The sequence below is a fragment of the Phyllobates terribilis genome, unplaced genomic scaffold (genome assembly GCF_046119375.1).
Source record: "Phyllobates terribilis strain yellow unplaced genomic scaffold, ASM4611937v1 Scaffold_1__5_contigs__length_1240528914, whole genome shotgun sequence".
Taxonomy (NCBI): Eukaryota; Metazoa; Chordata; class Amphibia; order Anura; family Dendrobatidae; genus Phyllobates; species Phyllobates terribilis.
The window spans coordinates 602,752,711-602,762,992 of record NW_027362761.1 but is presented as its reverse complement, the minus strand read 5'-3'; positions in this window follow the sequence as shown (position 1 = coordinate 602,762,992).

The following is a 10,282-nucleotide window of genomic DNA, read 5'->3' as shown; positions in this document are numbered from 1 at the left end:
TACAAAATTATCAAACATATAGGAATTGTCTAAATAATAATGAAAGCGAAGTATAAATATTTACCATAACAATTCCTCCCTTTTTATTATTTACAGACAATTTATCCATCAGCTACTTCCGCATGCTATGAGAGTCTGGAGGGGACGAATCCCATTCACCGACAGATAACTTGTTTGTAAACCTCATCATATATGATTACTGGAGGAGCACTGTGATAAGTTGCAGATGTGATAACTGACGGTCTATGATGTCTGATCTTGTGCATCTCTTTACATAGTGTCGTCATAACAAAAATACCAGTTCTAGCGATTACATACACTAGTAATACCAACATTTATGTATTGAAAGGGTAATGTCACTAGTGTATCAGAGGTGACAGACAGTCGCCCTGCAGTTGGTTGCAGGAGATCTCTACGTTTATCATTATAGACATCTTCTTAGATGAGAGGCTATCTTTAGGACCCAGCAGCTACCTCCCTCTGGCTAATTAGCTGTCTGGCCTGGGTGTACAAATACCTGGTGTGTCTGAGAGGGAGGTGTCGACTATATTCATTTCTACTTGTGAGGCTTAGCAAGAGCAGTACTTCGTCCTCTCTGGAGCTTGAGGCCGTGTTCACATTTGGAGTCGTCTAAAGCTAAGCAATTTCCCCCTGTTTGTCTACCCTTGTTGTCTATAGAGTTTAGTGGAGATCGACTAGTGCTCATCTCCTCCCATCCCTAGCCTTAGCCAGTCAATATAGGGACGGTAGTTGAGACAGGGTGACACTAGACCAGAGTAGGAGGTCTACACTTCCCCCTTTCCCTGGTGTCTCCCTTTCCCACTGTGTTGCACTAAGTCTTTCCCACACCTGGCGTGACAGGTAAATGCATATACTCTTATCCCCATTTCCACTATATGAGGTCTACCATTTGGTCTGGGGCGATTGTCTGCAGCTTGTTTATATAGGGAATGTTTGGGGACAGCATTTACATCTAGGTCACCATGCAGAAGTATGAAGGTTGCAGGCGTAAGGCATGCTGAGGTGCAGCTTCCTTCTGCACCCGGAGGAAGCCATTTATAGGCCTGATGACCACATACTAGATATAAATCATTGGCAATATGCAGGATATGATGTCAGTGAGTCTCCCAAGACAACGTATACAAGTCAAAAGTTCTTACATCAGATGTTTGGCACACCAAGTTCCATTGTTTTGGAAACCAACCTCATTCCTTCAGCATGTCTTAGACTCAGAAGGGTAATTAAATGGGTCAAGTTGTTCACAAGTCTGGTCAGAATCTGTAGATCACAACTTGTTATTGTCCAAATTTCCATTGTTATTTTTCTGAAAAGGCCTATCATCACGAATCATAGAAGTGCTCTCACACCTTTCCTAGTCCTCGGAGTGTGGGCATCGCAGCCTTTACTGGAATTTCACCTACTGGAAACTTCTTAGCCCTGTGTGTTATAAATTCACCTTGTACTAGGTCCAGCTCATACCAACGTTTTAAGCTACCCATTAGATTTATCTGTAACCATGGACTCTCCATCCACCCCACTATCTGGACCGGTACCACATGGCTGCTGGTGAGGTTTCCTCCATCGTAATGGGCAGTATCAAAAGTCCCTTCATGGAAACAGCTATAATTGAAAGCATCATATGGGGTTAGGGGCACTACGAGACATGGCATAGTATCTGAGCATATTGGGCTGTGGGTGCATATCCAGCAGCTTTCAGGAATGTCTTTTGAAACTATATCTCGCAGCAGGACTTGCTGATACTTATCAGTTTGTTGCCCCAGTCCTCCTCTAGTACGTCATTGAGAGTAGGGCAAGGGATGCAATTGCCATCAGCATGGTCCACAGGGGCAGGATTATCATCTTTGCTGCTGCCGGGGATCAGGACCTTTTCCAGTGGCTGACATTGATCCAAGTATCTTTGCCTTGGAGCTTGACAGAAGTGACAGTGGTCAGTAATACCTGAAATGGCTCACTGTATCTGGGTTCAGTGTTCTCCTCATATGTCTCTTGACCAAGAATGGTGGTTCAGAATCTGCGTGGTTTGGTCCTGATGAGGTTTTGAAAACCTTGAAACACGTTGACAAAATAAACCGCATTCATGCTTCACCTTCGTGTGTAATCACATATTTGAACCATTGGGCAGCGCGGATTCTGATCCACCGTACTCCACATTTACAGCAACATATCTCCTTCGGGGTCCTGCAGCAGCTTTTTATATGCCTCTATAGTTCACCCTATCAGGTGAGCGTACCTATAACATTTTACACCACTTGCTTATCAGATAAGACACTATTTGCGCTTTTTGTCTTTCCAGTTTTTCTAGTTTGCTTTTCTTGACCTAGAACGACCCATTCTCCTGCTACCAATGTGTGTGTGTCGCTTATACAGTTCGGGTCTGGGATGGAGGAAAGAACACGGTTATGAGTAACAGTCAGATGTTTGTGCAATTCCAAGACATATTCAGTGAGAGAACCATAGGAGACCGGCAGCTGCTGTGGGAAATACAACCCTGTCTTAAGGACACCACCAAACAGTATTTCATCAGGGACAGCTTCTCTCTACCTCTTGTGGTGGTCCTCATAGAATATAATGCACTGGGAGAGCTATCTACCCAGGACACGTGTGTTTCCTCCATACAATTCTAGATTTTTAATTTTAGAGTACCATTAAGGCTTTCCTCCTTCCCACTACCTTGTGAGTAATAGTGAACATGGAAAACGTGTTCTGTCCCCAGAGCGGCCATGATCTGTTTCATCAGCTTTCCATTGAAGGGGGTGCCTCTGTCACTTTCTATGGTTTTGGTTTCCCCATATCTGCAAACCACCTCACTTATCATTTTTTTCTGTGTTAACTTTGGTCACGGCCCAAGCTTCAGGCAACCAACGGAACAGATCAATGCATGCCAGAATTTATTCATAAGTACCCACCTTAGGTAGCTGTATGTAGTTGTGGCGCCCCTGAGGGTCCAGTTGCCACAGATGTACTGCATCTCAGCCAGAGTTGTGGTACCCCACTCTCAGGTAAGGAGGGAGCACTACCCGGGACCCAACCACTCACATCCAACACTACACCACTTCATAAGGAAAGGTCCAGATAGCTCCTAAGGGAGAGCACAGGTCCTGTCCCTGTTAGGAAGGTGGAACTAAGTAGAGGAGGTGGGTGGAGGAAGTAGATTAGGGGAGCACTGAAGAAAGAGTATAAAAAGAAGGGTAGAAACATGTAGAAGGATTGATTCCTGCATCCAGTCCTTGGAGCAGGAGTTCTGTCAGGTCTGCTCAGGGGAGCGAGGGAGGACTGTGAGGATTAAGGTCCTGACGGCGAGGGGGCCCAATCAATGGGGCCCAGAAGGAGAGAACTCCAGAGCAGTGAGAGGGGCTCCAGAGAAAGAAGGGATCCTAGGGGCATGGCGGGTGCCACCCGTGCGCCCGAGTTCACACTGACCGTGGAGGGATCAAGGCCGTAGTAGGGGACCGGCCCCAGACTAGTGGAGTACTTTAAGGCTCAGCTATCAAACTGGAGGTTGCGGTATCTTCATGTGCCATAGCCAAAATCCACACACAATATAGGACAAAGGGGGCAGACCGGACGTCACCCGACAAGGCCCGCGGCCACTGGCTCGGGACACTGTGTGAGGCACAGGGAGGGAGGGCGAGAGCCAGAGCAGAGAGACGACCTGGAAAGGTACACAGAAAGGGGTCCCGTTCAAATGCACCCAAGTTATCTGAGAGTTGGCTGGATCACTTCCCCGGAGGACACAGGACGACGTGGGCGGTTATAATTCAGCAGTTGTAACCTGGAGCAGCTTGATAACTGTGAGTAAATACTTGAAGACTGCACCCCGCTGTGTCCTTGACTGGTTGCTGCACCACCTGCCTTGCACTACACCAGCAACATCTACCTCATCAAGTCCTATATACTGCCCTGGGGCTTAGCTCTGTCCGTGGAGAGCTGAAACATCTTTGCTGCATCGCTAACAGCCCCAGTGGATCTGAATAGCAGCGGCTGCCCCATATAGCCGCATACCACGGGTGGCGTCGTGAATCATTATCCCCAAAAACTTTATTCCCCAAATTGACTTTTCTTTATTGACCGCCCTGGGCCACGGACCGGGTCACTGCCACCGTGACTACTCCAATAGAAAAGGACCAGCCCGGCTACCGAGTACCCCACGGCCCCAGGGGGTGCGTCATAGTCCTCCTGCAGTCTCTGAAATGGGTAATCTGGTTTTGGTGTGCATTTTGTGGGACTCGAATAGGTCTACCGGGGTTATGTTTCGCACAAACGAGACAGACTTTGTAGCTGCATTCGAGAACCCTGGGTCGCACCAGTTTTGTAGCATCACTGGACACATAACACCCTTTGAGTTGTGCTCTGGGGGAATGTGCTAGGACAGCCATCATGGGGAACAGGCAGTGTGGGAGGCAAATCCTGGTGTTCACCTGTTATCGCTTTTATGAATAACACTTAGGCTGTGTGCCCACTATGCGTTTTTTAAGCGTTTCCGCAGCGGCAATTCCGCAGCAGAAATGCTGAAAAAAAACGCTTGGTAGAAGGTCTGCCATGTTCCCCAATGAAAAATCCGCAGCACTACCAATTATTTTGCGTAATCGCAGCGTTTTCGCCGACATTGACTTGAATTGCTTAATATCCGCATCACTACATGTGCACATGCGGATATTAAGCGATTCAATGTGCGGATGGTACCCGGGTCTGGAGAAGAGGAGACTCTAATCCAGATCCGGGTACCATAGAACCTATAAAAAAAATAATTAACTAATTTGGTCAAAGTATATAAATCTATGCCGGTTGCCGGTTGCATGGATTTACAGTGCCTACAAGTAGTATTCAACCCCCTGCAGATTTAGCTGGTTTGATAAGATGCAAATAAGTTAGAGCCTTCAAACAGCAAACGAGAGTAGGTTTTATGAACAGAAGCATAAATCTTACAAACCAAAAAGTTATGTTGCTCAGTTGAATTTTATTAAATTTTAAACATAAAAGTGTGGGTCAATTATTATACAACCCCTATGTTTAATATTTTGTGGAATAACCCTTGTTTGCAATTACTGCTAATAATCGTCTTTTATAAGACCTGATCAGGCCGGCACAGGTCTGTGGAGTTATCTTGGCCCACTCCTCCATGCAGATCTTCTCCAAGTTATCTAGGTTCTTTGGGTGTCTCATGTGGACTTTATTCTTGAGCTCCTTCCACAAGTTTTCAATTGGGTTAAGGTCAGGAGACTGACTAGGCCACTCCAACACCTTGACTTTTTCCCTCTTGAACCAGGCCTTGGTTTTCTTGGCTGTGTGCTTTGGGTCGTTGTCTTGTTGGAAGATGAAATTACGACCCATCTTAAGATCCTTGATGGAGGAGCGGAGGTTCTTGGCCAAAATCTCCAGGTAAGCCGTGCTATCCATCTTCCCATGGATGCGGACCAGATGGCCAGGCCCCTTGGCAGAGAAACAGCCCCACAGCATGATGCTGCCACCACCATGCTTGACTGTAGGGATGGTATTCTTGGGGTCGTATGCAGTGCCATCCAGTCTCCAAACGTCACGTGTGTGGTTGGCACCAAAGATCTCGATCTTGGTCTCATCAGACCATAGAACCTTGAACCAGTCTGTCTCAGAGTCCTCCAAGTGATCATGAGCAAACTGTAGACGAGCCTTGACATGACGCTTTGAAAGTAAAGGTACCTTACGGGCTCGTCTGGAACGGAGACCATTGCGGTGGAGTACGTTACTTATGGTATTGACTGAAACCAATGTCCCCACTGCCATGAGATCTTCCCGGAGCTCCTTCCTTGTTGTCCTTGGGTTAGCCTTGACTCTTCGGACAAGCCTGGCCTCGGCACGGGAGGACACTTTCAAAGGCTGTCCAGGCCGTGGAGGGCTAACAATAGTTCCATAAGCCTTCCACTTACGGATGATGCTCCCAACAGTGGAGACAGGTAGGCCCAACTCCTTGGAAAGGGTTTTGTACCCCTTGCCAGCCTTGTGACCCTCCACGATCTTGTCTCTGATGGCCTTGGAATGCTCCTTTGTCTTTCCCATGTTGACCATGTCTGAGTGCTGTTCACAAGTTTGGGGAGGGTCTTAAATAGTCAGAAAAGGCTGGCAAAAGAGATCTTTAATCCACACATGTGAAGCTCATTATTCTTGTTGCCAGAAATACTTCTTAATACTTTAGGGGGACCAAACAGAATTCTTGTGGTTTGAGGGGTTGAATAATAAATGACACTCTGAATTAACTTTTAACGTGTAAAAAAAAAAAAAAAGAAAAACCAAAATAAAATTTGCTGCAGTTCATTTCCCACTTCCAGGCTGATCTACAGTACAAATGTCACAATGCCAAGTTAATTCCGCATGTGTCAACCAGCTAAATCTGCAAGGGGTTGAATACTACTTGTAGGCACTGTATATAGTGTGACCAAGTTGTCAAGCACTTTTCCAAGTGATGCTAAAATCGCTTGGAAAGCGCTTGTCAACCCGCATGCAGAAATGCAAGTGAAGAACGCTTCACATCCGCATGTCCCTGGCAGGAAAAATGCATGTACAATCCGCATGTACAATCCGCATGTACAATCCGCATGTACAATCCGCATGTACAATCCGCATGTGTTTTCTCTGCCAGGGAGATGCAGAAATGCTCAGGAAAAATCCGGAGCATTTCTGCATCATGGGCACATAGCCTTATAAAAGCTAATACTAAAATACAAAATTATCAAAGATATATGAATTGTCTGAATAATAATCAAAACAGAGTATAGATATTTACCATAACACTATCAATCTGCTCATTCCCTCCCCTCAGAGACACTTTGTGAACAAGACCCAGGACTGGGGCGAAACGTTAGGTCGCCTCCATAATTAGCACTTTATGCTCTGTCTTCCTGCACCGCACCTCCACCACTGTGTGCAGCCCCTCCACCACTGTGTGCAGCCCCTCCACTACTGTGTGCAGCCCCTCCACCACTGTGTGCAGCTGTGGCACCCCAGGGGTCTGGTTTCCACAGTAACAGCAATGTTATGTCTGAGAGCAGGTGGGAGGTCTCTTGGTCAGGGATCCTATGCATGCCACACCTCCTGCCCAGTCCTGGGAGGGGAAGAACTTCCCCTATATAAACCTCTGGCCAAGAAACCCGAAGGCACGGTCACACGCGTGGGACCAGCACCGCCGTCGTGGAGCGGACGCCACTAGAAGGCCCCGAGTCACCGGCCATACGGGTGAGCACCACACGGTACACTCAGGGACGTGGGCTACTTTTACCCGCCTCTAGCAAGGTAGCCAGAAGAGTACAATTAGTTGGGGAGGCCTACAACTCCGCCTGGCCAGGGGAAATCCCATCTGCTCAAAGACTGACCAGGCCCCGATCGCTAGCCAGTACTCCGGGAGGGTCTATCTTTATCACCAGTAAAGACCCTGAACTACACCGCATCGTCTCTGAGTGATTCCTGCTTCCCCCATCATCCACGTCGGCTGCCCTGAGGCCATACCCCTCCCGTTGGGGGTGATACTATCACGCTGCACAATCCTACCACCGGCCTCAGCGGTCTGCCCTGCAGCGGCAGCTCCTTCGCTGCATTCAACGGGTGGCGTAGTCGTCCAACATCTACCGCTAATACATCGCCGCTCAGTTTGACTCCCTGGGCACGGACCGGGTCACCGCCACGAGACTACAACCCTCAACAGATCCGGCTCCGGGTAAGCTCCCGTGCGCGCGATGCCGCGCGACGAAGGCCCAGGGGCGCGTCAACTTTTGGCGTAGTCGGCAGGATTTCGTGCCCGCAACCACCGGGTACTGCGTGCCTGAAAAAGACTGTTCAAACTTACCAGTGGTGAAGATTCCCGCCATCCGTGGAGGTTTCCCGCCATCCGGCGCCATCTTCTACCTTCTTCCCGCCATCCGCGAAGTTTTCCCGCCATCCGGCGCCATCTTCTGCCTTCTTCCCGCCATCCGTGGAGTTTTCCCACCGTTGGACGCCATCTTGAAGACGCCGCGCGGGAAGAAGAGGGGCGTGGACTCCGAAAGCGCGCGAGAACTGAAGCCCCGCCTCACGTCCGGACGTTGCGTAAGGTCCTGGAAGGAGCCCAGCAGACGCCGACATCACAAGAGCGCGACGGAAGGTCCTCAACCCTGACGATCCACTGCGGAGCCGCGGCCTACGGAAGAGGATCATCGCAAGGTAGGCCACGGTCCACTAGGGGGGGAGGAAGATGTCGGATACGGAGGAGAGCTTCACTGCCTCAACCCCCGCCAGCGCCACTGCTGCTGCAGTCATGCCTTTCACCATGCCCTATATCCCGGGAGCGGCCTGCCTACCCCAGTACTCAGGGGAGTCACATACCCTGCATGACTTTAGAGAAAAGCTGGATAGCCTCTTCCAGGTGTATCCCCTCACAGAAGAGCAAAAAGTGAGCATCCTGGTGGCCCAATTAACCGGGGCAGCCCAAAGGGAGGTAAAGTCCTGGCCACCTGGGGGGAGGACTGTTGCAGGGATACTAACCCGGCTGAGGGACACCTTTGATACCCGCACCTCAGCCGAGATCAAGCTTAGATTCTACGGGTGCAAGCAGCGAGCACACGAGAGTATAAGGGACTATGCCGTGAACCTACAAGAGGCCCTGAGAGCCATTAAGCAGACCGACCCTGACGGCGTGGGAGACGAGGACAGGCTGTTGACTGAACAATTTATAGAGGGTTTATATTGCAATGCCCATCGAACCCAGTTGCGGGCAATGGCCTTACAGGACCCTCATCTGGGATTTGCACAGTTCAAGGACAGAGCCATCCGGGTGCTCCGAGAACCGGCACCAGGTGGCGTTGTGACCCACAGACGCCCCACTACCACTTACCACCAGGAGGAGGCGCCCTTGTCGGCAGGGCCTGTGGGAGCTGATGCGCAGGCTTTGAACAATGACCCGGCTCCAGACCTGCACCATCAGGTCCAAGAGCTAGCTAAAAGCGTTGCCGCGCTAACCCGAACTGTGCAGTCTTTACAGGTTTCCACTCCAGGGAAGATCCAGCTGGCATCCGGACCGGAGGACATCCCGTGGCGTCGACCAAGGAGGACCCCACCGGCCAGAGGAAGACCCAGCGACCGATACAACGAGGACGGACAACCCATCTGCCGCCGCTGCAATCAACCCGGACATATGGCAAGGTACTGTCCTTTAAACTGGCACAACCTGGGGTAGAGGGCCAAACCCCAGGAAAAAGATCATCAGGCCCATCGAACTGGCGCGACAAATATGTGGGAGGACGTCCAGTCTTGCCTGTGGTACTGGATGGCATCCCTATGAGTGCCCTACTGGACACCGGGTCACAGGTTACCACTATCCCGTACGTGCTCTTCAAGCAGTACTGGAATGACTCGGATATCACCCGCTACCCTGACGACGATTTGAGTATCATCGCCAGCAATGGTCAGCCCGTGCCACAGATTGGATTTAAAGAGGTGACCATTAAAATCGGTAGAGTTGAACTGGCGGCACAGGGACTGATCATTGTAGACATTGACAAGCACGAGAGTCACCCAAAGATAACTCTAGGAACTAATGTAATTGAAAATTGTCTTGCAGAGGTGATTTTCCTTTTACAGCAGGTTGCCAAGAACGCCAGCTCCGGCCAGCAGCGAGTGCTCCAGAAAGAGATCCGGGCACTGATGCGACGGCAACAGATAGAACTCTCCGGTGGTGAGATTGGTAGCGTAAGAATGTGTGACCCTTTCCCTATTGCCATGCCCCCAAAAAGTGAAATGATGATTTGGTGCCGGGCAGCTATTGGTCTGAGAGGTAGAGATTACCAGGCAATGGTAGAACCAGTTTACTCAGACAGTAGGCCCACCATTTTGACAGCACGGGGGGTGGTCAATGTACGCCATGGGAGGGTGCCCGTTCGCATAATAAATATCGGGAAGAGGGAAGTGTACCTGCCCCGGTATGCCACGCTAGCCAAATTGTATACCATCAATCAAAACTCCGTACAGTCCGTAGAACCCTTGCCTCCATCTTCCCCGGAGGAAAGTAACGGCTCTAAGGAAACAATGGAGGACTGGTGTCAGCAACTACATTTGGGTACTGACTCCACTCCCTCACACCAGAGACAGGGAGTCTATCGGGTGGTTCAAGAGTACGAGAGAGTGTTTAGTAAACACCCGTTAGACTTCGGGCGAGTCAAGGGGGTAGAACACCACATCCCCACGGGAGACCATCTTCCCATAAAAGAGAGGTATCGACCCGTACCCCCTGCACACTACCAACATGCCAAGGGGATGCTTA